Below are 27,698 nucleotides of genomic sequence, written 5' to 3'. Positions count from 1 at the left end.
TCAGCATTTATCTTGACCTTCCACTTCAGTTGCAAAAGCTGCCACCTTTTCTTGCTGCCCAAGAATTACAAGGCCCATCACAGCAGCAACAACAAAAATAGACCACACTGCATTTGCCTCTTTTGCATGAGTATATACATAAAGAAGTAGCCCGCCTCTTCCACCAAACTTCACAAGGAAGTTCAGACTCGTCATATTTATCTTCCTTTGTAAGGTTTTTTTAACAATTGTGAGATGTCCGAATCTAAGCCTTGATCAGAAGGTTCAATTAATTCAGAAATCATCGTGTTCTCATCATATGCGGTTCACCTGTTCAGGGTTGTTTCACTGTGAAAAGAACTTAATTTGTCAAAGACTCGAAGCACTTACTTCCTTTTTCGCGAATCAAACAGCGACGCATCAAGGGTAGTAGCTGGGTTTCTTGAAGCAAGAAATGCCGATATAAGAAGATACTTTGCGGAAGTAGGCATATGGAAATCTAAATCATCAAAGGCTTCAAAATGCCCCAACTTCTTTGTACTGGCCTTTGGCCTCGCTTTCTCCTTCTTGGCTGCAGCAGCTTCAGGGTAAGGCGGAGATGAAACCCCAAATATCTCATTCAGTGAATTCACAATATGCAGCGGAAGATGACTATACAATCGTCTCTTCATTTCTTCATTGGGAATAACTCCCAAATCACTTAAAAGGTTCAAAATATTTTTTAAACAATGATGAATAGGCAGTAGATAGTGTTAAGAGTTGCTCTGCACAATCAATCACAGTTAATAATAGTTGTTGTGGCGGAAATGCAAAATAAACAACGTTGTTCAAGAAATAAATAAGCAATCACGAAGAATAAAAAAAATCACACACAAGAACGCAAGATATACATGATTCACCCAAATCTTAGGGTTACGTCTATAGAGCACACCGAACAAATTCACTATGAAGAAGATGAAGAATTACAATGGAGATTTTTGTCTCAATCTCTCTCAATTGCTCTCTCTTGTATTGACATAAATTTATTTCTAACTCTCACTCACTCTAAAATCTGATTTGAGTTGATATTTATTGAGTCCCAAACTTGTCCTACAAGACTTGCTTTTTGTAGAATCCAAAATCAATAAGGAAGTTAAAACAAATCAGGAAACTGAATTTTCCTTAAACCAAAAAGGAAGTTAAAACAGATCAGGAAACTGAATTTTTTCTAAAATTCAGTACTCTTGAAGTTTCTATATAATTAAATCTTCTTAAAAAACAATTATTTAATCAGACTCCACAAAACCACAACAATCTCCCACTTGGAGACTAAAGAACTTGTAAACCCATTCCATCTTCTTCTCATGCATGTCCTATATATGTCGGTGCGCTTCTCTCTGTCTTCAAGCTAGAAGACTGACTGAAGTTGCGCACAATTTCAGTTTCTCCATGGTCACTGTCTTGGTCAATATATCAGCCGGATTCTTGGTGCCAAATATTTTCTCAAGTGTCAACATTCCATCTTCTAACAAAGATCTGATAAAGTGATACCGAAGTCCTATATACTTGGTCCTTGAATGAAATACTGAATTCTTTGCCAGATATATTGCACTCTGACTATCACTGTGCAAAACATTATTCACCTGTTGGAATCCCAACTCTATTAACAAACCTTGTAACCAAATCATCTCCTTACTAGCCTATATCATTGCCACATACTCTGTCTCTGTAGTAGATAACGCTACAATCCTCTATATTTGTGAAATCCAACTAACTGTAGTTGTACCCACCATGAACACATACCCTGTAGTACTTTTTTTGTGGTCCACCTCACTAGCTGTGACAACCTTAGTTTTTCAAGCCAGTGCGTCCTATGATGAACCGAAGTTTGACCCCTATAACGGATCCCGAATGCGGAACTGAAAATAGAAACCAATTCTCTAAAGATGCAATAAATCTGTAAGACGCCAAAATAACCTTTCATGAGGCCACGGAACTCAACGAGAATGAACGCAGAAGTAAAAGATCAAAAATAGACTAAGTATGCCCCCAAGGGCAAAATGGCCTTTTCATATGGAAACAATATCTCTAGAAATGTACATCATCCTTAAGACACAAGCGTGACTTCCCATGAAGTCACGGAACCTAAAAAGAAAGCAAAGCGGAAACGACATTTTAAAAACGGACAAGTTTAGCCCTAAGGGTAAAATGGTAATTTTTATAAAGATGTGGGTCTACCAAGCACACCATTGGATAGACGACGAAAAATTAACAAAGTTAGACTCAAAAATCACTTGATTTAGAGTTCGGACGAAGAAGATAGGCTAAAAACAAAATCGGAGTCAAGGCGGCCAAAGGAGCATTAAGGCAACCCCCATGTGAGCGCGCGCGGCGTGCCCCTGCGCGCGTGCTGTAAAGACTCAAGCCCGGGGTCCGAAACAATAACTAGGTTATGGGGGTAACTTGGTTATTTCAAAAGTAAGGAGAGAAATCTGACTCAAACAAGGTCAAATGAATCCATCTCAACCATTTCTTAACATCCCATGAGGTTCTAAGAATTCTAGTTAGGTTTTCCCACAACTACCCCATCTCGGCTTAGATGATTTTTCGACACTGTCCTACTAAAATATGAATATCTTTTAGTACGAGCGGAATCTGGAAAAGGCATTGGTACCATTGGAAAGAAGGTTCAAAATCCTTGAAATTTAACTCAAGAATGACCCTTTTTAGATTTGAAATAAGGGAGATATGACCATTTGAAGTTTGGGTTAAGAAAAAGGGTCAAAGCAACAAGAGGGCCAGCTCCCATTTTGATGGAGCCGCCTCTTTTTGCTGAGGGAGCCGGCTCCCACTCTAATGGAGCCGGCTTTATGCTGAAATTTTGTTGAAAATAGGCTACTGGACGAAAAAGAGCCGGCTCCCAAAGGGGGAGAGCCGGCTCCCAACCTGGTAGGTCTGAAATTTGCTACCCCAAATGCATTTCTAAGCTGTACATTCCATCCTCTCAACCCAACATACATGAATGGTAAAAATAAACAATTTGACAAGCTAATTCAAGGAATTCTACAACACGGCGACGCAAAGAAACTTTGATCTCATCATACATTCATCATTTTTGTTCGGCTATAATGTTCATAAACAAAATGAGTTCAAATTACATTATAAAAAGCTATAACCCTCAAAAGAAGGTAGAAATTCTAAAAAGACTTCAAAATATGATGCCAAGGGTCTCAAAACCATTTCCACCTTAAGTAAATATATTGCATTACAATTAAACATATTAAGACCAAAATTCACAAACTATACATCTTAATACATTCTTACAACAAAATTAGAAGTAAATACATTAATCACAAGTGGGATTCAAGTTCCTTTCAATCCTTTAAATTTGCGGTAGATTGTCGTCCGTCACTTCTTTCCCGTAACTTGAAAATATTAAAATAAGGGGTGAGTATAAGGCTCAGTAGAAGGTGCCTAAGACACACCTCTTGATGATCCCGTGAATCCATATAATGAATAGAGGAAAAGAAAAGTGGGATCATGCCATTTCGGGAAAAATACAACACAACGTCAACAACAACCGTCCAAAGCAACAAACAAGCCATGCCGTGTTATGGGATGTAATGATATGCAATGTCACTCCCTATTTCCAAAACCTTTTTCTGTTCATCCTTTCCAAACCGTTAATGTAACCCGGCCCATGGCAATTTCATGGCGCCATGAGAGAATGATTTGGTAACTATTCCTGACCCATAGCAACTCCATGGCGTCATTTGGGGCCTCAATAACTCTACCACGCTAGGCAGTCTCCCTAATTCCCTTTAGGTTTTATTAACGCCACGGACCCTAGGCAACTCCTAGGCGATCGGGTTTTCGCAACAAATTTCCAAATCTTTTCCTTTCAAAGCCATTTCCCAAAAACCATTTCTTTTCCATTCTCAAAATCCATTTTCCCTTTTTCTTGCCCAATGCCATGCATGAAATGCCTTATGCTTTTCAATGCTTTCACAATATTAAAATTTCATACACCTTAACCACACCATGCTTGCATAATAGGAAGATAATTTATCATATGAATTCTTCACAAAATCAACTTCACATTCATAGTATAAAGCATGTTAAGCACATAATAACTCAAATTTAGCATGCTCCTTTACACCATTCAAATAAACAAGTAGGCAGACCCAACTATCACATAATATACAACATTCACATTTAACACGCAAAGAACCTCGTAACCATAAACAAGTCTATACAATTTAATCATGCTAGGGCCAAATTATAAGAATTTAATTCACTAAAATCAAAGAATGTATGCATTAGAAACCTCTACCTTATTTGTGTATAACCAAATAAGCCTTCAAGCTTAGCCAAATTTCAAATTTGCCTAAAACCTTTCACCATTAGTCTCAAATGAAAGCCCTCTTCACGCTCTCTAACTTTCCCTTCTTGATCATCACCAAAATAATAGCTTAAACCTTCCAAAAATGGTTTGGAAGCATAGAGTATATAAATGTATGTAGATATATAGAGAGAAATGAAAACTTTAAAGAGAGAGGGATTCGGCCGAAGTGGAGGAGAAGGAAGGTGATGGTATGGTTAATATTTGATTTTGTGGTCATTGGCTTGCCATTTGTCACTTTTTGGGTGGATGACACATTTTGGTTAGTTACTCTTTCGTCCATTGCCTTCCATTGTAATGCCATCCAAGTCCCTAAAATATCTCCCACGAAAATAGATACACATATATATACACGCTGGTGAAAGATCCATTATGCCCCTTACCTAAAATGGCAAAACCGGGAGAGGTTCCCGAGCCCGGAAATCGTCCCGGCTTTCAAAAATTCTAAAAATGATCCCATTTCCTTAAAATGACTTAAAATAATTGAAAATACGTTTCAAAAACTCTCGGTTCAATAAAATGACCAAAACGCCCCTCGGGGCCTACGTGGCTCACAAACCGATGCACGAAAAATAAAAAAAAAAAGGAAATTAAAAAAAAAAATCAAAAAAATTTGGGACATTACACGTGCACCCATGCGCACGCGCCCAAGGCTTTGGTTCACAGCAACCCATTTTTCTGACTTTTCAGAATAGTGTGCTATTTTGAACCCTAAAATGAATTTTTTTTGAAAAATACAAAAAAGAAATTCCCCTTAAAATCATGTTTTCTAATTAGCCATGTCAAAAGAAAATTTTATTTTGATATGAAATCCCCAATATGCCCTTATGCTTAGTTTTGACAAAAAAAAAAAAAAAAAAAGAAAAAAAAAAAAAAAAAAACACCTAAAAATGGAATTGCTTCAAGTGTTTATTTGACCAAAAATGAAGTTGTATGCTAAAACGATTGGGCACGCATACGTAATTAGTGTTTTAAAGCGCTCGGGAATGGTCCAAGGCCCCTAAATATACCTGATGCAAAATAGGACCTATTAAACCTAAAATGACATTTAAAGGAGAAACTTGAAACTTAAAATGCATAGATGCTTTCAAAAGACCGTTTGGCCATTGGCCACACTTCATGCATATTAAAAGAGTCCTAATGAGTGTGCTTTGGCACACTTTGCATGAAGCGAATTGAAAATAACAACTTAAGACTTCTAATTTCTTTATTTTTCTATAATTATGCATAAAACCAAAAGTACTTAAAAGACGCAACTTAAAGTAAATGGCCCTTGGTCTCATCCCATACATATCAAATATGATCTAAATAGTATATCTATGTGCACTTTACATATTACAAGGCACAAACGGCATATTGAACCTAGCTAAGTATTACAACTTTATAAATAAAACTGAAACATGCCAAAACTTGCATGTAATAAAAAATACATTAAAAATACTTCAAATCAACAAAACAACCTAGGGATATTGTGCACTCCAAAACCTCGTCTTCTTGCCCGAAACAAATTGCATTCAGCAGGGTGAGTAACTTACATCACTCGTAGGGAATGAACATGTATAGACCTAACATTTTACAAGTTTTTCAATTTAATATGAATTAATCCATGAGGTTCATTCCACCTAACGTCTATGTCAAAAATGAGACTCAGGGATCATCTAAGCTACTTTCAAACATTTCTAGCATAAACCACAATATTTATGCAAGTAAACAACATAGGAGCATATGATATAACGCAGCAAGTTATAAATTATCAAAGTTATCAAATTTAAATCTAAAATGCGCAAAACAACTAAAGATACAATTTAGCATAATTGGAACCTCTAACGCAACGCGATAGGATATAGATTATCAAAGTTATCGACTTGAAATCTAAAATGCAAAATCAACTAAGGTAGTTCATTTCACCTAACGTCTATGTCAAAAGAGAGACTAAATGAGCATCCTAAGCTACCTTAAAGCAATTAGAATGAAACACGCAACATGTAAGCATACTAGATACAAACATGCTAAACGGAATTTAAATATACCGAAACAAGTATACAAGGTACTAGTATACTAAATGGAGTTGAAAAACACATAAAGTGAGCATATAAGGTACAAGTGTACTAAATGGAATTTAAATACACACGAAGTAAGTATACAAAATGCAAGTATACTAAATGGGATTTAATTAAACGTAAAACAAGTATACTAGCACAAGTATATTAAATTGAAATCGAAAATGCATACACCAAATTACACGTTACAAGTAATTAATGATTAACAACTTGAAATTGAATGCGAAATCAAGTAGTGGAAAGACTAGGATATACAGTCTCATGACCAAGCAAGTTATTTCGGGTAATAATGATCCGCAAGGTACTACCTAGTGCACACTTAATGTTGTTGGGGAAACTCTTATCCCCCATACTAGAGCCGAACCCTAGCCGTAACATATACTCAAGTCCTTATAAGTTTTCCAAAAACAACAAGTTCATGATATATACTTAAGTACAATGCATGAAATTACCTACCAAGTACAAGTAGGGTGAAACCACACAAACCATGTCCTAAGGGTTCAAGTCTACAATGGCATACACCATGTTTAATCTTTAATGTGCGATTCATTACACACACACACACAATGTCGAATATTCAATGTGCTATTCGTTACACGCTATAATGATAATATAATTCAACTAAATCAAATTACCATCAAGTAAGCTACAAGTACTAAATATTCTACAACTTAGTAACAAGCTTCCAAGGTAATTATAGTAGCACAAAACAAAGTACATTTCTAGGAATTAACAAGTTATTAAATTAAATAACCTCTATACAATATTCATAAACCACACATGCTTTGAATTTATAAATATAATTTAAACCAAGTTACTATCATGCAAGTTACAACTACTAAGGATACAACAACCTAGTAATAAGCCTTAAAAGTAACTTAATGATTATTATACAAGATTTCATCAACACAACAATAAAATCTCTAAAACTTAGAAAGCTAGCAAATAAAACAATTCACTACAACATGTTATACAATATATAAATATATACTAAACATGCCTTTAAATCTTAATCACATGAATATACAACAAGATCAAAATCACAATTTGAACATGCAAGTAGGGCCGCAAATGAATCGAGCCGAGTTGAGCTTGGGTCTCCTCGGGCTCGGATCATTTGTTTACGGGGTCTGCTTGGGCTCGGGCTCAGCTCGTGACGAGCTCAGAAAATTGAGCTCGGGCTTGGCTCAGGCTCGGTTCATGAAATTTTTTTAAAAAAAATTTTTCTTCTCAAAAATAATTAATATTCCAAAAAAAAAATCAATGATTTCATGCTCCATCATTGTAATTATAATAAATCAATGCTGAAAACTTTCAAATACCATCATTGTAATTATAAAAAATCAATAATTTCATGCTCCATAATAAATCAATGCTAAAAACTTTCAAATACCTAATTATAAAAAAGCAATGATTTCATGCTCCATCATTGTAATTATAATAAATCAATGCTAAAAACTTTCAGATACTATCATTGTAATTATAAAAAACTTGGCGAGGACTGCAGACAGAGAGGACGGATGATGACAAAGAATGGCGAGGACAGCAGACAGCGATGACAGAGAACGGTGAGGACAACAATTTGTTGGACCTTACCTCTACTATTTAACACAATTAAAGTTATAAAAAGAAAATAAGAAATATATTTTATAATAAAAACAAAATTGTGATGTTTAGCTTTAGATCAACATGATGATGATTCTCCAATATTAGTTTATTTGATATTATTCTTGTGGTATTTAGCTTTTAATAAGTAAATTATTAATTTAAAATAATTATCATTTCTACCGATAATGCTTAAAAAAATTGTAGTATAGTTATTGATTCTGTTAAAATTGTCTTTGATAATCTATTTAGTATATGTATATTAGTATATATTAATCAATGTTGTACTTTGAAGACACGAAGTAGATTATTGGTAGCCTGGTAGGAGTGTTAGGAGTTATATTTTTTCATGCCCAAGTCTTGGGTTTGAGCTATGCTAAGTTATGTTTTTTAATGTGTCACTTATTATATTATATTATATATATATATATATATATATATATATATATATATAGCGAGCCGAGCCCGAGCCTTGTTCACGAGCCTTGCCGAGCCTCTGTTCACAAGCTTATACGAGCCGAGCCTAACATTGTTCAGACTCGGCTCATTTAGTAAACGAGCTTGAAAATTGGGCTCGAGCTCGGCTCATTTACTAGCGAGCCAAGCCCGAGCCGAGCTTGGAGCCAGCCGAGCCGGAGCTGTTCATGAACAGCTGGGTTCATTTGCAGCCCTACATGCAAGCAACATCAAATACAAGATTAAATCATTAATACAACAAAATGAAAATTAATGACATAAAATAATTAATTTCACTAGATTTCAAATCTCATCCAAATAATCCCTAATTAACATATGTGAAAGATCTCATCATGGTCATTACATATATCAAGCCAAATAATTATTTAAATGAATAGAATACTTAAATAAAAATTAATTAAACTAATTAATTAAGTTCTCTAGATTTTAAATCAACTTCAAATGACTTCATATAATTATATATCAAAGACTATATCATGGTCAATGAATTTATTAACTCAAAAACTTAATTACATCATTGGAACAACTAAATAGAATTTAATTAAAAATAAAATAATTAAATCTCTAAATTTTAAAACAACTCCAAATGATTCCAAATTAATATATGCTAAGAAACAAGTCAAGGGCATTGCATATATCAAGTTAAAAACATAATTAAATCAATGGAACCATTAAATAGATTTTAATTAAATCATTTAATTAAAATCTCTAGATTTCAAAACTCATCCAAATATTCTCAATTTAATATATGTCAAAGAACATGTCAAGTTCTAATTTAATATTATGTTACAAGTTAATTCCACACTATATACAACTAAGTAAATTAAATTTCGTACAAATAAAATAATTAAATAAAGTTCTCAAAACTCATCCAAATATTTTCAATTTAATATATGTTAAAGAACATGTCAATGCCTAATTTAATATAATGTTACAAGTTAATTCCACATTATATACAACCATGTGAATTAAATTTCATACAAAGAAAATAATTAAATAAAGTTCTAGATTATATACCAAGACATGCATACATGTTATATAAGCATCCAAAACATATAATACACCAAAATTTAAATCCTATAACATCCTTTACCTCATTTTGAGATGAAAATCTCAAAAGACACCAAAGTAAAACCTTTCCGAATCTGATGATACTTTGGGGACAACGAGGAGAACAACTATTGTCCTTACGGCAACACCAAAATCTAAACCCGAACTTAAAAATGGTCGAAACCAGATTCTAAAAGAAGGGAATTGAAGGTCTTGCCAAGGCCTACAACAATGCCTTCATCGGAGGAGGGAGAATCAAAGAGGAAAAAGTTCAAAAGAGAGGAAGAATGAGGCAACCCAATGGGGCTGCCATGGTGGCCGGCCATAGAGGAGAGAGGAAGAAAAATCTGACTTTTCCTCTCTCCTCCCTTTTATTTATAGAATTTCAAAAAGTGCCCGAACGGGTCTCGCCCGGCCCCGAGTAGTGAAATCTATACAGACGTGCCTAAACGGTAAAACACTGTGAACGAAAAAGAACCGAAAAAAGAAGAAATGAACAACGGAAGAAAAAACATCAAAAATTGAGTTCCAAGCAGAAAGATATGCCCCGAGCAAGTTCAGCGGCAACTAGAGTCGGAAACCTTAAAACTGGGAAAAATGATCAGAAGACAATTCTAGAAGTATCCGACTCGATAAAATGTGAAAATGAATCTCGTACGAGGATCCAAGCCCAAAACAAGGCATTTTTGTGACGGCCCTAGTTTTTCAAGCCAGTGCGTCTGTGATGAACGGAAGATTGACCCGATAACGGATCCGAATGCGGAAGTAAAAATAGAAAAGAAGACTCTAAGAAGTCAAAGTGACCTTCTATGAGGTTATGGGACTCAATGAGAACTGATGCGGAAGCAAAAGATCGAAAATATAACAAATAAGCCCCCAGGGGCAAAATAGTCATTTCTAAAAACTGTGAACTCGGGTGCCACCGAGCACACCGCTGGAAGGACAACAAAAAACTAATCAAGATGGACTCAAGAATCGCATGATTCGGAGTCCGGACGAAGGAGAAACGGCATAACGAAGAAAAACGAGCACTTAAAGCAAAAAGGGTAAACTAGTAATTATCCAGGAAGATTCGGATGCAACCGAGTACACTGTTGGAAAGACAGTAAAAAATTAGCCAAGTTCAAAAAAAAGTTCACCCGATTTGGAGTCCGGATAAGGGAGAAACGAGGGTTTGAAGTTGAGACGTCGCGGCGGGCCGACGAAGGCCATGGTGCGCCCGGCGCCTATGCGCGAGCCCACCAGCGCCCAATCGCATGCAAATGATGATAGCAAGAAGAAAAAATTGAGTGTCCAGAACTAAGGCTTGAAACGGAGGTCGAAACTAGTTTTTCTGGAAAAAAATGAAGAAGAAACCCTCCCTAAAATCGAGTTTTCTACCTGATAACGCAGACGGAAACAAAAAAAATTCACTGTGAAATTCCCAAAATGCCCCTAGATCAGAACTGGATAAGAGGCAAAAAGTTGCTACAGGATCTGAGAGCAGAAACGGGCTAGAAGATGAATTTTTCTGGAAAAACATGAAAAAAAAACCCCTCTTGAAATCAAATTTTCTACCTAGTAGCGTAGAGAAAATGAAAAAAACTCGCTGCAAAATGGCTAAAACGCCCTCCCAAAAAATCTGGTCAAGAGAGCTAAAAAGCTGCTAAAATGAAAACTGGAAGCTGAAACTTAACGAGGGATTTCTGGTACCAAGACGACATTTTCTGGAAAAACATGAAGAAGAAACCCCCCCTAAAATCACGTTTTCTAAGTGATCATGTGAAGACCGGAATTTATTTTCTGAAGGAAAATCCCAAAAGGCCCTAAAATCAGATTATGCAAGAAAATTTTAAAATGAGTTCATAGGAAGCTCAAATCACAAAGGAAAGAGTTTTTCTTTAAAACGATCATGCACGCAAATGTAAATGATGATTTTGAGCGCATGGGAATGGTTTGTGGCTCCCAAAAATGGCCGAGTCAAAATCCGACCCCCCGACGGCCAAAAAGGCAAAAATGAACTTGAAATGGAAAATATGGAAACCAAAATTAGGAAATGGTTTCAAATGACCATTTGGCCCTTGGCCACACTTCATACAAGATGAATGAAACCAAGTGGAGGTGCCAGAACACACTTTACACCACCCGATTTGAAAATGAACCCTTAAAGGCTCGGTTTCTACTATTTTAGCCCAAAAATTCAATATGTGAACTAAAATGCAAAAATGAAAACTAAATGGTGTTTGGCCATTGGCCACATCTCATACATATTAAATGAATACTAGATAATGAATTTCATAGATAAAGCACACTCCGGTGCAAAATAACATACTAAAACGCATGCTTTTTCACATATTCTCATTAAAGGCAAAATACAACCATTATGAATAAACATGAACTTCAAATGATATTTGGTCCTTGGCCTTATATTATATACATAAAATGAGAATCAAAAAGTTTGCTTAGGCACACATTACAAGTTTAGAATCAAATATATACATTTGACAAATAAGGCTATAGATGGCATTTCAAGCCAAACTTTACAAGAATGGAACCTTCGAGTCCACAAATCATCCGAGCATAATGAGAATCTCAACCTTGATTCCTGTACCTGAAATATGCCTCAGTAACTTTGGGGTGAGTAACATAAAGCTACTTGTAGGAAATGAGCATGCATCGACTTAGCATTTTACAATTTTATCACCTAAAGGTGAAACATGTCAAAGGGGCTCATGCCACTTGACGTCTATGTCAAGATGAGACTCAGGGAGCATCCTAAGCTACCCTAGATCATTTCTAGCACAAATCACATCATCCATGCAATTCAAACAACATAGGAGCATGCTATACAAAGCAACATGATATAGATTCTCAAAGTCATCAACTTGAAATCTAATATACAAAAACGACAAAGGTGGGTCATGCCGCCTAACGTCTATGTTCCAAATGAATCTATAGGATCATTCCTAAGTCACATTTGAACAATAAAACACGAATCACAATATCTATGCAATTTAACTAACATAGAAGCATGCTATACAAAGTAACAAGATATAGATTCTCAAAGTTATCAACTTGAAATCTAAAAGTGCGAAATCAACTAAATATAGCAATTTAGTATAATTAGAATTTTTAATACCACACATCAAGACATAAATTCTCTAGGTTATCAACTAGAAATCTAAAAGTGCGAAATCAACTAAATATAGCAATTTAGTATAATTAGAATTTCTAATACCACACATCAAGACATAGATTCTCTAGGTTATCAACTAGAAATCTAAAAGTGCGAAATCAAATAGTGGAATACTTGGACATCTAAGCTTAGAATTCTGCCGAGACCTCAACGGCTTTTACGGGCACTAACCCGCTGGTAATACCACCCCTAGTGCGCACTATCTCGACAGGGAGAACTCACACCTCCCACACTAGAGCCAAACTTTAGCCATATCGTAGTAACAATGTCTCAAGTGACTACAAAATAAATAAGTTTACAACTTATACACGAAATATATATATAAAGCATGAAACTACATTCCATGCACAAGTAGGTTGTAACCACACAGCTCATGCTCTAAATCCACAACTACTATAGGATGACAAATATCGAATCTTCAGAGCGTGATTCGTTACACGCTATAATAACATCACATGTCGAATCTTCAGTGTGCGATTCGTTACACGCTATAACAATATAATTCAATATTAAAAACATAAACTGAAGAATCTAATACAAGTCCAAAATCATGATTTAAATATACTACCAATGTCAAACTCATGATTAAATCAATAATGCAATAGAAATGGAGATTAATCAAGTAAATTAATTAAGTTCTCTAAGTTTCAAATCTCAACCAAATAGTCCCTATTTAACACATGTTAAACAACATAGCATGGTCATTTCATATACCAATTCAAAAACTTAATTAGGCCATTAAAACAATAAGATGGAATTTAATCAAACCATGATAATCAAATCCCTAAATTATAAAACAACATCAAATGGTCCCAAATTAACATATGCTAGTATACAAGCCCTAGTCATCACAAATATCAAGTTAAAAACTTAATTAGACCATTGGAACCATTAAATAGATTTTAATTAATTATTTTAATTAAAATCTCTAGATTTTCATACTTATCCAAATGCTCTCAAATCAAAGTATGTTAAAGAACATGCCAAGTCTTAGTTTAAAAGTATATTAGAAGTTCATTTCATGCAAGGTACGACCATGGGAATTAATCTTTCACAAAAGAAGAATATTAAATAAAAAGTGCATTTCTTATTCAAATAATCCCAATTTAATATATGTTAACAAACATATTAAAGCCTAATTTATCATCATGCCACAATTCAATTCTATGCTATATACACCTTTGAAATTTAAATCTTATACAAAAAAATAAATATTACTAACTTTCTAGATTTGATACAAGGCATGCAATTAAGTTGTATAATCATGCAAAACACCCAATACAACACATACAAAATCCTAAAACATCCCCTACGTCAATTTGAGATGAAGATCTCAAAAGCCATCAAAATGAAACGACTCCGAATCCGATAATACTTTAGGGTTTTGTTGGGGACAATGCTGTGAACATTAAACTCCAAAGAGGACCTACCAAAATCCTAACTTGACCTCAAACCCGAACTCAAAATTTGGCCAAAAACGGGTTCTAATAAGGGTGAAAGAAGCGCGTAGTCAAGACAAACACAAAATGCGAAGGCACTATGACTTTATAACAAAGGGAAGGAGGTTTAAATGAGAGGAGAAGGGTGGCAGCCCCCCTTGGGATGCCATGGAAGCTTCAGTTCGTGCATGAAGAGAGGAGAAAGTGACTTTTCAATTTTATAACCCCCTATTTATAGTAAAACCCTAAAAGTGGCCCGTAAGGGCCCCGCCGGGTCTGGAAAAGTGGAATTTGAGCAGACGCACTCAAATGGCAAAACTTTGTGAACAGAAAAGATTTAAAATGAGAAAATATGAATAACGAAAGAAACAGCGTCAAAAACTGAATCCCGAACAGAGAGATATGCCCCGAACAAGTTTGGCGGCAAAACGGGGTTAGAAATTCTAAAACTGGAGAAAAACGACCAGAACGGAATTCTAAGAGTACACGATTTGACGAAATGTGAAAATGAATCCTGTACGAGGATCCAGGCTCCAGGCAAGGTATTTTTGCAATAACTTTTGCTAATTGCACAATGGCCCCTCCAAAAAATGAAAACTACACTAATGGCCCAGAATGAAAATATCTTCAAAAAATATTTTCTTAAAAAACACTGAAATAAAATATCTTCAAAAGATATTTATGAAAAACACCCAAAGAAATAAAAAAATTTCTGAAGAACTGTGCATCCATGCCTCTATGGACATCGGGAGCAACCAAAGTACTTTCTTACAAAAGGAAAGATACGTATTTCGTGGAAACTACTTAGGATGAAGGTACGTGAAGTCAAAAACCAACTCCGAGCACGAAAAGTGAGGTTGTGCCAAAAAGTGACAAACGGGGAAAAGACAAAATAGGGAAAAAGACGAAATAGGGAAAAGGACGAAAAGTGAATAGTGTCAAAAAAAGAAAAATGTGGAAATGACTTGGTCTTTAAAGGAAGTTGTCAATTCAAAGAAAAGAGCCTCAGAAATCATTCTAGAGCACTCGAGACGACACTAAGTGACGAGAACCGAACTCAGAAAGAAAAGATCAACGGAAAAAAAAAAAAAATATCCGTGAAAATCTGAGAAAAGGAAAGGAAGAAAAATGACCGGGTCATTACAACCTACCCTCCTTAAAAGGATTTCGTCCCCGAAATCTGGAATAGACAAAAGAGAACCGAACAAGACCCAAGCAAGATCAAACCAAAGGACAAACCATAAGGTGCGAAAAGACAACCTCAAAAACTTGAAGGTCTTCCGAAAGAACACAAACCTAAGAATTGAGTGACGATCCCCAAACGAGTCGGCGTATTAACTCAATGTTAATCACCGAGAGAATCCTAAGACAACGACAAGTCGAATCAAAACAGATGGCTAAGAATTGCATGGCAGTACGAACAATAACCAGAACCCGCCCACACTTACTCATCAGTAAGGTAGCATGACAGTATAAGGCACTAGTTTATAACATGCCCTCATCATATCAACCCAGAAAGAAACTTTTTGATACAAATGACATCAATGTCGAAAGTGATCATTACCAAAAACATTACGGGAACCAGGCATCTACGAGAGTTGGGGTAGCTAATCCCAAAACTCTAACAACAATGTCACTGGTACCGTTACGCTTAAAGCCTTAAATCCTTAACGCTGGTGTAACTAAAGACCCCCACATTTGAAAACACCACAACAACAACACCAGTCCCGAATCCACAGCCTGACGAGTCTGTGCCCTCAAGCCAATGGATTGGACCCACAAAACCAAAAACCTATGCATTGATCTGAAGTAGATATACCATAAGGCTACATACAGAAAACAAAACATTAGATCGAAATCTTAATCATGGGCAACTAAAATCTCAAAACACAAGTCTACTACGTAGCTCACTTATAACAATCCCGACAACCAAGGTCACAAAACCCCAACATAAGTGCAAGAAAGATGAAACAGTATAACCCAAATACTCACATAGTATATGCTCGCAAAATTTAAATGACATAATCAAATAATATCATAGTATTAAGCACAGTACACATAAGGTAAACCAAATAAACCACCTATCACATAGAGGTTAAACAAATAGTAACACCATATACTCCACCAACGACACTAGCATGGTAAATAGATACGGTATAAGCGAATGTATCATATACATCCTCACCCAAACTACCACATAGTCACATCCTAAACATGTTTCTAATACATTCCCGAAAACAATGGGGCTCATAAATATGTAAAAGTGATCATACAAATGGTAAGTTCGTAAAATCAAAAGAACAAATGGAATGCCTCTCAAAAGACACCATGCAGAGAATGCAACACAAAACCTAGATGAGTCCAATCTCTCACTACGAGGAAAAGAACCATCCCCCAAACTAAGATGCCAATGAGTTCGGTGGGAACTCTACAGGATTCTACCTGAAACCAAACACGATGCCCCAAAAAGGAAACAAGATCAATAATAACACGAGGTATTATGATTGAAAGCAACTCACGCCATGGATGCACGAAACAAGAAGCAAGGCAATGTATGCAATATACAGTAATGTTAAAGCAGATAAGCATATACAACATGCTAAAATGAATTAAGTAAGCTTCAAAATAATTTGTCAATTAAGGACGTAGACAAGTTATCAAACCAAGCATGTTATCAAGAAGCACGTAAACATGTTATAATACTGAAACACGTTAACAAATAACATATGTACACGTATAACAAAGTAACAAAAACGTGATATGCACCCAAAACCCGTCGTCCAAGGTATTCAAACCTAGGAGCTCTTATACCACCTGTGACGGTCCTGGTTTTTCAAGCCTGTGCGTCCTGTGATGAACCGAAGATTGACCCGATAACGAATCCGAATGTGGAAGCGAAAATAGAAAACAAGACTCTAAGAAGTCAAAGTGACCTTCCATGAGGTCGTGGAACTCGATGAGAACTGATGCGGAAGCAAAAGATCAAAAATATGACAAATAAGCCCCCAGGGGCAAAATAGTCATTTCTGAAAACTATGGACTCGGGTGCCATTGAGCACACCGCTGGAAGGACAACTAAAAAATAATTAAGATGGACTCAAGAATCACATGATCCAGAGTCCGGACGAAGGAGAAACGGCATGACGAAGAAAAATGAGCACTTAAAGCAAAAAAGGTAAACTGGTAATTATTTAGGAAGATTCGGGTGCAACTGAGCACACCGTTGGAAAGACATGGAAAAATTAGTCAAGTTCAAAAAAAAGTTCACTCGGTTTGGAGTCTGGACGAGGGAGAAACAAGGGTTTAAAGTTGAGATGTCACGGCGGGCCGATGAAGTCCATGGCGCGTCCGGCGCCTATGCGCGAGCCCACCGGCGCCATGCCGACGCCCAATGGCATGCACATGATGACAGCAAGAAGAAAAAATTGAGTGTCTAGAGAACTGAGGCTTGAAACGGAGGTCGAAACTAGTTTTTCTGGAAAAACATGAAGAAGAACCCCCCCTAAAATTGAGTTTTCTACCCGACAGCGCGGACGGAAACAAAAAAAAATCATTGTGAAATCCCTAAAATGCCCCTAGATCAGAACTGGACAAGAGGCAAAAAGCTGCTACAGGATCTAAGAGCAGAAACGGGCTAGAAGATGAATTTTTCTGGAAAAACACGAAAAAGAAACCCCACCCGAAACCAAATTTTCTACCTAGATACGCGAGAGAAAATGAAAAAAACAAACTAAAAAATGGCCAAAACGCCCTCCCAAGAAATCTGGTCAAGAGAGCTAAAAAGCTGCTAAAATGAAAACTAGAAGCTGAAACTTCACGAGGGATTTCCGGTACTAAGCTGACATTTTTTGGAAAAACACGAAGAAGAAACCCCCCCTAAAATCACGTTTTCTAAGTGACCATGTAAAGACCGGAATTTATTTTCTAATGGAAAACCCCAAAAGGCACTAAAATCAGATAACGCAAGAAAATTTTAAAATGAGTCCATAGGAGGCTCAAATCACAAAGGAAATGGTTTTTCTTGAAAACGATTATGCACATAAATATAAATGATGATTTTAAGCGTGTGGGAATGGTCTGTGGCTCCCAGAAATGACCGAGTCTAAATCCGACCCCCCGACGGTCAAAAAGACGAAAATGAACTTGAAATGGAAAATATGGAAACCAAAATTAGGAAATGGTTTCAAATGATCGTTTGGCCCTTGGCTACATTTCATACAAGATGAATGAGACCAAGTGGAGGTGCCAGAACGCACTTTACACCACCCGATTTGAAAATGAACCCTTAAAGGCTCGGTTTCTACTATTTTAGCCCAAAAATGCAATATGTGAACTAAAATGCAAAAATGAAAACTAAATGGTGTTTGGCCTTTGGCCACACCTCATACATATTAAAAGAATGCCAAATAATGAATTTCATACATAAAGCACACTCCGGTGCAAAATAAAATACAAAAATGCAAGCTTTTTCACATATTCTCATTAAAGACAAAATACAACCATTATGAATAAACATGAACTTCAAATGAAATTTGGCCCTTGGCCTTATTTCATATACATAAAATGAGAGTCAAAAAGTGTGCTTAGGCACACATTACAAGTTTAGAATCAAATATGCACATTTGATAAAAAAGGCTACAGATGGCATTTCAAGCCAACCTTTACAAGAATGGAACCTTCAAGTCCACAAATCATCCGAGCATAATGAGAATCTCAACCTTGATTCCTATACCTGAAACATGCCCCAGTAACTTTGGGGTGAGTAACATAAAGCTACTCGTAGGAAATGAGCATGCATCGACCTAGCATTTTACAATTTTATCACCTTAAGGTGAAACATGTCAAGGGGACTCATGCCACCTAATGTCTATGTCAAGATGAGACTCAGGGAGCATCCTAAGCTACCCTAGATCATTTCTAGCACAAATCACATCATTCATGCAATTCAAACAACATAAGAGCATGCTATACAAAGCAACATGATATAGATTCTCAAAGTCATCAACTTGAAATCTAATATACAAAAACGACAAAGGTGGGTCATGCCACCTAACGTCTATGTTCCAAATGAATCTATAGGATCATTCCTAAGTCACATTTGAACAATAAAACACGAATCACAATATCTATGCAATTTAACTAACACAGAAGCATGCTATACAAAGCAACAAGATATAGATTTTCAAAGTTGTCAACTTGAAATCTAAAAGTGCGAAATCAACTAAATATAGCAATTTAGCATAATTAGAATTTTTAATACCACATATCAAGACATAGATTCTCTAGGTTATTAACTAGAAATCTAAAAGTGCGAAATCAACTAAATATAGCAATTTAGTATAATTAGAATTTCTAATACCACACATCAAGACATAGATTCTCTAGGTTATCAACTAGAAATCTAAAAGTGTGAAATCAAATAGTGGAATACTTGGACATCTAAGCTCGGAATTCTGCCGAGACCTCAACGGCTATTACGGGCACTAACCTGCTGGTAATATTACCCCTAGTGCGCACTATCTCGACGCGGAGAACTCACACCTTTTGCACTAGAGCCAAACTCTAGCCATATCGTAGTAACAATGTCCCAAGTGACTCTAAAATAAATAAGTTTACAACTTATACACGAAATATATATATAAAGCACGAAACTACATTCTATGCACAAGTAGGTTGTAACCACACAGCTCATGCTCTAAATCCACAACTACTATAGGATGACAAATGTCGAATCTTCAGAGCGTGATTCGTTATGCGCTATAATAACATCGCATGTTGAATGTTCAGTGTGCGATTCGTTACACGCTATAACAATATAATTCAATATTGAAAACATAAACTGAAGAATTTAATACAAGTCCAAAATCATAATTTAAATATACTACCAATGTCAAAGTCATGATTAAATCAATAATGCAATAGAAATGGAGATTAATCAAGTAAATTAATTAATTTCTCTAAGCTTCAAATCTCAACCAAATGGTTCCTAATTAACACATGTTAAACAACATAGCATGGTCATTTCATATACCAATTCAAAAACTTAATTAGGCCATTAAAACAATAAGATGGAATTTAATCAAACCATGATAATCAAATCCCTAAATTCTAAAACAACATCAAATGGTCCCAAATTAACATATGCTAGTATACAAGCCCTAGTCATCACAAATATCAAGTTAAAAACTTAATTAGGCCAATGGAACCATTAAATAAATTTTAATTAATCATTTTAATTAAAATCTCTTGATTTTCATACTTATCCAAATGCTCTCAAATTAAAGTATGTTAAAGAACATGCCAAGACTTAATTTAAAAGTATATTAGAAGTTCATTTCATGCAAGGTACGACCATAGGAATTAATCTTTTACAAAAGAAAAATTTTAAATAAAAAGTGCATTTCTTATTCAAATAATCCCAATTTAATATATGTTAACAAACATATTAAAGCCTAATTTATCATCATGCCACAATTCAATTCTATGCTATATACACCTTTGAAATTTAAATCTTATACAAAGAAATAAATATTACTAACTTTCTAGATTTGATACAAGGCATGCAATTAAGTTGTATAATCATGCAAAACACCCAATACAACACATACAAAATCCTAAAACATCCCCTACGTCAATTTGAGATGAAAATTTCAAAAGCCACCAAAATGAAACGGGTTTGAATCCGACAATACTTCGGGGTTTTGTCGGGGACAATGCCGCGAACATTAAACTCCAAAGAGGACCTACCAAAATCCTAACTTGACCTCAAACCCGAACTCAAAATTTGGCCAAAAACGGTTCTAATAAGGGTGAAAGAAGCGCGTAGTCAAGACAAACACAAAATGCGAAGGCACTATGACTTTATAACAAAGGGAAGGAGGTTTAAATGAGAGGAGAAGGGTGGCAGCCCCCCTTGGGCTGCCATGGAAGCTTCAGGTCGTGCATGAAGAGAGAAAGTGACTTTTTAATTTTATAACCCCCTATTTATAGTAAAACCCTAAAAGTGCCCCGAAAGGGCCCCGCCGGGTCCGAAAAAGTAGAATTGGAGCAGACGCACTCAAATGACAAAACTCCGTGAACAGAAAAGATTCAAAATGAGAAAACATGAATAATGGAAGAAACGGAGTCAAAAACTGAGTCCCGAGCAGAGAGATATGCCCCAAATAAGTTCGGCGGCAACCGGGGTCAAAAACTTTGAAACTGGAGACAAATGACTAGAACTGAATTCTAAGAGTACACGATTCAACAAAATGTGAAAATGAATCCCGTACGAGGATTCGGGCTCCAGACGAGGTGTTTTTGCAATAACTTTCGCTAATTGCACAATGGCCCTTCCAAAAAGTGAAAACTGCATTAATGGCCCAGAATGAAAATATCTTCAAAAAATATTTTCTTAAAAACTCCTGAAATAAAATATCTTCAAAAGATATTTATGAAAAATATCCCAAGAAATGAAAAGATTCTGAAGAACTGTGCATCTATGCCCCTATGGACACCGGGAGCACCTAGTGTACTTTCTTTAAAAGTAAAGATACGTATTTCTTGGAAACCACTTAGGATGAAGGTACGTGAAGTCGAAAACCAACTCTGAGCACGAAAAGTGAGGTTGTGCCAAAAAGTGACAAACGGGGAAAAGACAAAATAGGGAAAAAGACGAAATAGGGAAAAGGACGAAAAGTGAATAGTGTCGAAAAACGAAAAATGTGAAAACGACTCGGTCCTTAAAGGAAGTTGTCAATCCAAAGAAAAGAGCCTCAGAAATCATTCCAGAGCACTTGAGACGACACTAAGTGACGAGAATCGAACTCAGAAAGGAAAGATCAACGGAAAAAAAAAAAAAAAAATATCTATGAAAATTTGAGAAAATGAAAGGAAGGAAAATGACTGGGTCATTACAATTTTGCAATAACTTTCGTTAATTGCACAATGGCTTCTCCCCAAAAGGATAACTGCACGAATGACCCAGAATAAAAATATCTTAAAAAAATATTTTCTTAAAAACCCCTGAAATAAAATATCTTCAAAAGATATTTATGAAAAACGCCCCAAGAAAGAAGAATGTTTCCGAAGAAACTTTGCATCCATGCCCCTACGGACAGAATGAACAACCAACGTACTTTTCTACTAAAGTAAAGTTACGTATTTCATGGAAATCAAATGAAATGAAGATACATGAAGTTGGAAATCAACTCCGAGCATAAAAAGTGAGGTTACGCCAAAGAAGTGACAAACGAGGAAAAGACGAAAAAAAAGAAAATGTCAGAAAAAGAAAAGAGGAGACGTCACGGTCTTTACAAGCACGATTCCAATCTTCCAAAAGAATAAGTGTTAGTAACTATTCCCGAGCACTCACGATAATCCGAAGGGTCAAAACTCAGACCCTGAAAGGAAAACATTAACCAAAAAAATTTATCTATAAAAACAGGGAAAGAGAAAAGAAGGAAAATGACAGGGTCATTATACCAGCAAAGTCTGAATCTACATAACCATATAGCTTCACTTCGCCCCTTTTGAAACATAAGCATCTGTCTGTGGTACCCCGTAGATATCTCAATATCCACTTTACTGCTTCCAAGTGTAGCTTGCCTGGATCCTTCATGAACCTGCTTACTACTCCCATTACATATACAATGTCCGGTCTTATGCATACCATGGTATACATGAAACTTCTAATAGCTGAGGCATATGGAATTTTAGCCATGAAAATTTTCTCATCCTCTGTCTTCGGACACTGATCTTGAGATAATCAGAAGTGATTAGCTAAGGAAGTACTCATCGCCTTAGCATTATTCATGTTGAACCTCTTCAGAACCCGTTCAACGTACTCAGCTTGAGACAACTGCAAAGCACCTTTCTGCTTGTCTCTGGTAATCCTTATCCTAAGAATCTGCTTCGCTGCACCAAGATCCTTCATCTCGAATTCACTAGACATCTGCTTTTTCAATTTGCTAATTTCTTCAAAATCAGAACCTGCCACTAACATGTCATCAACATAAAGTAGAAGGATAATGAAACTTGACTTAAACCTCTTGAAGTAGCAACAATGGTCAGTGTTGCACTTGTTGTAGTGGTGTCGCTTCATAAAACCATCAAATTTCTTATACCACTGGCTCGGGGCTTGTTTTAAACTATATAAGCTTTTCTTCAACTTACACATTATTTTCTCTTTCTATTTGATTGAGAAACCCTCTGGTTATTACATGTAAATCTCCTCCTCTAGGTCATTATGGAGGAAAGTAACTTTGACATCTAACTGCTCAAGGTGCAACCCTTCTGTTGCAACTATGCTAAGAACTGAACGAATGGTACTGAGTTTCACAACCGGGGAAAAAATGTCTGTGTAGTTAATGCCTTGCTTTTGCTGAAAGCCTTTGACCACCATTCTCGCCTTATATCTCTTGGAACCATCATGTTCCTCTTTCACCCTGTACTCCCATTTGTTTTGAAGAGCTTTCCTCCCCATAGGCAACTTGGCTAGTTCCCATGTTTTGTTAGAGATAAGGGGCTTCATCTCATCTTCCATTGTAAGTTCCCACTTGCTAGTATCTTCAACCTGACATGCTTTATCATAGCATTCAGGCTCACCATCATTTGTGAGCAACATATAATCCAAATATTTTCGATTTGGTACATGAGGTAGCATGGACCTTTTGGGTGCAGGCTTAGGAGTTGGAATCCGCGGTGAACTATGCTTTGTGAGTTCTGGCCAAGAACCCTTATCTATTTGCTCTGCGTCAATGCTTTTTGGATCATCATCCAACTTAACAAACTCAGGCTTACTCTGTATAGGACTAGTTAACTATGTTGCATCTCTATCCTTATACATCACTTTCTTGTTGAAAATCACATCTCTACTTTTAATGGTTTTTTTATTCCGATTATCCCAGAGTCTATAACCAAACTCATCTCCACCATACCCAACGAAGATGCATTTTAGTGAATTGGGTCAAGATCCTTAGCATGATCACTAATATGCGCATATACAATACAACCAAAAACTTTCAACCATAAAAGATTTACTTCTTTGCCACTTCATACCTCTTCTGGTATTCAATGCTCCAAAGGCACCGATGGTCCATGATTAATTAGGTTGGATGCTGTATTGACTACTTCTGCCAAAAACTATTTGGGCAGACCCGAATGTATGCTTATGCTTCTGGCTCTCTCTGTCAATGTTCAATTTATCCATTCTGCTACCCCATTCTGATGTGGGGTTCCTTGCATAATCCGCTCTAATCTGATCCTATTATCAAAATAGAACTTCTTGAATCCGATGTCTTTATATTCACCACCATTATTTGACCTCAACAAGTTGATCTTCAAACCTGTCTCATTCTCCATCATGGCCTTCCATTTCTTGAACACATTAAATACCTCAGATTTGTGCTAAAAAAAATAAACCCATACCTTCCTCGTGTGGTCATCAATGAAAGTCATGAAGTAGGATTTTCTGCCAATGGATGAGACAGTGGCTGGCCCCCAGACATCTGTGTGAACTAGGTCAAGTTTCTCCTTTCTGAGATCTCTGCCACTCTTTTTGAAACTGACCCTCTTCTGCTTGTACGTCACTTAACTCTCATAGAAGTCAATATCATTTGCCCGTATGCCTGGTAGTTCCCCATTTAAATGCATAATCTTGAGCCCCCTTTCACTCATATGACCCAGTCTCTGGTGCCAAAGGTTGTGATCTTCTCTATTTTTTGCAACTGCTATAGACTCACAAGTACTAGTAGTTATGTAAAGAGTGTCATATTTCTTACCATGTGCAATGGTCATAGCGCCTCTGGAAACTTTCCATGAGTCTCCATTGTAGGTTGTAATAAAACCTTCATCTGACAATTGTCCCATCGAAATTAGATTATTCCTCAAGTCAGGGATGTGTCTCACGTCCTTCAACTACCAAACTGACCCATTCAACTTGATTTGCACTTCACTCTTGCCAACGACGCTGCAAGACTAATCATCACCAAGATACACCTTGCCTAGGTTACCCGGTTCATAGCTATTAAATAGCTCTTTGCTTGAGGTGCCATAAAAGATGCATCAGAATCTAAAACCCATGACTCCGCTTTGCTCTCCAAAGAGCATATCAATACATCATCTGATTCTTCTGAGACAACGTTTTCTTTTGTTTTTCTTTCTATTCCCTTCTTTGGAAGTCTACAATCAACACAGTAATGTCTATTCTTTCCACAATTCTAACACTCAACGTCACTGAACTCTGTGGAATTCCTAAAATTTTGAGACTGTGTCCTTCCATTCCTTGACTTGGATCTGCCTTTGTTTCTATTACCGTTGCCTTTCTTCTTGTTTGAACCCTTGCCTCTAATTTCAATATTCAATACCAAACCACTGGTGGAAACCCCTGTTGTTTGCCTTCTAATTTCTTCAGTCAGAATCATGCTCACAACTTCATCAAATTTTAACTTGGTCTTCCCTGCAGAGCTACTGATCGCTGTAACTGTGCTACTCCAACTCTCGGGTAACTGCCCTAGAATTAACAGTGCTCGGACCTCATCTTTGAAGTCATTATCAACAGACTTTAATTGCCCAACTTTCTCGTTAAACGCATTTAGATGTTCATTACACTTACCACCTTCGACTATTTTCATGTTGAACAACTTCTTGATCAAGTGCACCTTATTCGCTGTAGAAGGCTGTTCATACATACTAGAAAGGGCTACCATGAAAGACTTTGTTGTTTTCTCATTCTTGATATTAAAGGCAACTTATTTTGACAACGTCAATTTGACGATGCCAAGAGCCTTCCTATTAAGTAATTCCCATTCTGCATTCTTTGTTTCCTCTGGCTTCTCTCCCAAAGGTTGATACAGATTTTTCTTAAATAAGAGGTTTTCAATTTGCATCTTCTAGAAACCAAAGTTTGTGCCATCGAACTTCTCGATCATAGATATGGATGTCTTATCTTCTGATGTCATTTCTCCCACTCGGACAGACAAATCTGATTGAAAGACTTTTGAATTTTTTTCAAACATCTTCTGTGCCCTAAGTTCTCAACCAAAGGCTCCGATACCAGTTGTTAGAGTTACTTCGCACAATCAACCAGATTTGATACTAGTTGTTGTAACGGAAACGCAAAATAAACAACGTTATTCAAGGAATAAATATACAATCACAAAGAATAAAAAAAATCACACACAAGAACATAAGATATACATGGTTCACCCAAATCTTAGGGCTACGTCTATGGAGCACACCAAACAAATTCACTATGAAGAAGATGAAGAATTACAATAGAGAATTTTCTCTTAATCTCTCTCAATTGCTCTCTCTTATATTGGCACAAATTTATCTCTAACTCTCACACACTTTAAAATCTTATTAGAGTTGATATTTATAGAGTCCTAAACTTGTCCTACAAGAACTTACCTTTTGTAGATCCAAAATCAATAAGGAAGTTTAAACAGATCAGAAAACTGAATTTTTCCTAAACCAATAAGGAAGTTAAAACAGATCAGGAAACTGAATTTTTCTTAAAATTTAGTATTTTTGAAGTTTCCATATAATTAAATCTTCCTAAAAAATAATTACCTAATGAAACTGCATAAAACCACAACAGATAGTTCATTAACTGGCCTTATAATTCGACAAAAAGGCCTCAGTACCACACTGTTTAGCAACAAAACAAAAATATATTCATTGCTTGAATAATATAAAAGAAAAATGAACCAAAAGCATTGCCAAAAAACAAATTAATCTTACTCGAGGAAAGAAGGATCAACTTCGGGTTTGTTTGGTTCTCACAAAGATTTGATGAAGATCATCTTTTGTGTAATTAAGGAAATGAACAGGGACGAGCTCTATATAACCTGTATCTGAGTGATATGTATCTAAGGAGGTGTTACTTATAAAAATCAAACCAACCTCAGGCATCTTTGGAATATCATAGAGTTTGAACAGAAAAGGCATTATATTAGAACTCTTATCCCACTCCCGAACAAGCTCAAAATTATCAAAGATCAAGTAAACCATCCTTCCACAGGCTTATGAATGTTTCATTGCTTTATTTGAATTCCCCAGATTATTTATGACATTGGCTAAAGCTTCTTGCAAAAGATTGACAAAATTAGATGGCTTTTCGCAACGTTTCGCACTCAAATAACCATTACCCACATTTTTCTGATGAAGATTGAGCTGATTCAAGATGGATTCGAACAATATTCGAGGATTGTAACAAGTAAGACAACTCAAATACACGAAATGGCAGCGTAGGTGTTTGAATACCTTAAGAACGCACTTGTTTTTCCAGTTGAAGGACCTCCATAAACAAATAGAGGAAGCATTGCAGAATTTAAGGGACCCAGAAGGCTTATGAGTTCAAGAATTTGAATACGCCTACAGGGAAAGCTAGATACCAAACCGTCGAAGCTTATGGGTTCATCTCTAAATATGAGATCTTTGATTGTTTGAGATTGGGAATTGTGAGATTCAGCTACATTCTTTAAATTGGGGGTGGATGAGGATGATCTTGGAGTTCGTTTGGTAGATTTTTGACTTTCCTCTGCACCCAT

At 36.2% G+C, this 27,698-nt stretch overlaps 1 pseudogene; it reads right to left on the bottom strand.

Annotated features, from left to right (window-relative positions):
• On the bottom strand, positions 1 to 27,698 carry LOC132280919 (origin of replication complex subunit 5-like; annotated as a pseudogene).

This window comes from Cornus florida, unplaced genomic scaffold, assembly GCF_030987335.1.
Source record: "Cornus florida cultivar Cherokee Brave unplaced genomic scaffold, ASM3098733v1 CherokeeBrave_3.0.0_Hap2_Chr11, whole genome shotgun sequence".
NCBI classification, from domain to species: Eukaryota; Viridiplantae; Streptophyta; class Magnoliopsida; order Cornales; family Cornaceae; genus Cornus; species Cornus florida.
The sequence above is the reverse complement of the archived record's forward strand: the minus strand, read 5'-3'. Positions and strand labels throughout refer to the sequence as shown.